Below are 2052 nucleotides of genomic sequence, written 5' to 3'. Positions count from 1 at the left end.
GAGGGGAGGGGGTGGGGGGGCGGTGGGGGGGGGGGGGGGGGGGGGTTGGTATAAATGAGGCCCGATGAGGTATAGTGAAAGGATGAATGTACAAGGCTTAGCAAGGGGTCGAGTTTGGCCCGGCCACAAGCCAGTTAATGTGACTGAATATAATCCTGCTCAATTTGAGCCACAGTGAACTAATCCCAATGTCACTGTCTTCACTTGTGTTTAAGCACAGTAATTTACCACACTTCCAGATACCATTTGTATCTGATGGGATTTTCCAGCAGCACAGTGAATTAGTCTTGTGTGCCCTAACTGCCACGCAGGTGTAGCAAATTAGTCTAGCAAATACCTCTCACTTAGTGTAGCAAATACTTCTCACTCACCATAAGCTAGGCAAACTGTCACCTCAGAAACAGGTTACCAGGTATAGTTATATAGCTTAACTATCCTTGACACGATAAGATGCAAAACATTATTTTTAGAATCTGAAGGACCTATTAATATCAGAGCCAGGGTGTAAGTAAAAGGAGTGGTACTTTTATGGTGTACCACCAAAATCTGAGATAAAAGTAAAGGTTGAACCCTGGGAAGTCATTCAGCCCTCCATCAGAGACTGACATGACATCAAATTAGCTCTTCCTCCATATTACAGTACTTTATTAAGCCAGGCAGGGGTGGGAGGAAAGCTCAAGTGTTTTCTGTGGCTGTGTGAGAAAACTATGCCCATAAGAGAAGCCTCTTTTTAACTGGCAGCTACAAATGGAATCTGAGTTCTCCAGCACCAAGCTTGGGATTTTAGTGAGAGTCTTTGTTAAGGTGAAGCCCCAAAACCCAGAGACATTACTTTTTGAACTAGCCTTAAGCATCTATAGTCAGTCTGCTAGAATGAGAGTACTCAAATCTTGTATACCTTTTGACAAACCCTCCTTTTGAATGCTTCAGCTACATATATATGTTTGTGTGTGCATGTACACGCACACACATTTGATATGTACACACACACACACAATGTATTTAAGCCTCCTCCTCTTTACTGATTAAATTATTTCCTTTCCAGTATTCATCGTATTGCTTCCCAGAAACTTCATTTGCACTCTTATGGTATGGTAAGTGATCAAAGGAAGATTCATGTCACACAGAAAATAACCTAGATAAAATATACAAGCCTCTTCTCAGTATTACAATGGTGACCCCTGGAAGATGAGGCAAATCTGGGATAAAGACATACAGATTACAAGAGTACCATTAGAGAAGCACATATAGAAAGGAAGTGCTGTCCTTACAGAACTACGGCACTGATAAATATTACAGCAAATGAGATTTAGGCTTTTTTATCTTCTTTATATTAGTAACTGTTCCACAGAAGACTGGTAACTTTCCTAGCAACCAGACCTTAGCAGTGATTATATTGCTATACAAGAAGGATGTTAAAGTAGTATTTTAAGAGAAAAGACAGAAGTGTATTGTGTAAGTTTGTCTCCCAGCCCAATAATACCTTCTAAGATTTGGCAGTCAGAGCACAGAGAGATGTGGGGTTTATACTCCAGTGATTCATGATGCCTCTTTCTCCCAGAAAAATGTAATATGTTGCCAACAACCTGATCTAAAGCACAAAAACTAACACAAATGAGTCTGCCCGAGGGAGCCTGGACGAAAAACAGTAGTTCAGCCAAACTCTTCATCTTAATAACATCAATCCAGTCAAGCAGTATAAATGGAAGAAAAATCCACAAGTCTTAAGTCCTGGGTCATTTCTCTTATCTGAAGTATGATACCCATTTGATATAACGAGTGTAAATTTTCAGGAATTATGGTGTCTAAGGGGCAGATTGGTTTTTAAGACTTCTAAAAGGACAATTTGGTGGCCTTGGATGAAGCAGTTTAAATGAAGCCTGCTTTAAGATAAAGTGGCATTTTTGCATACAGTACACTGAAGGTAGCATGAAATGAGTTACAGGGAAAGGAGAGTTATGCTTCGATGGCTCTGTTACTTGAATTTTCAGTATTTCAAGGACACAAGTACTGGACCTTGAAAGGCCCGGCAAAAAATCATCTGGATTCCTG

The sequence above is a fragment of the Alligator sinensis genome, unplaced genomic scaffold (assembly GCF_000455745.1).
Source record: "Alligator sinensis unplaced genomic scaffold, ASM45574v1 scaffold219_1, whole genome shotgun sequence".
Classification (NCBI taxonomy): Eukaryota; Metazoa; Chordata; order Crocodylia; family Alligatoridae; genus Alligator; species Alligator sinensis.
This window is presented reverse-complemented; position numbering follows the sequence as displayed.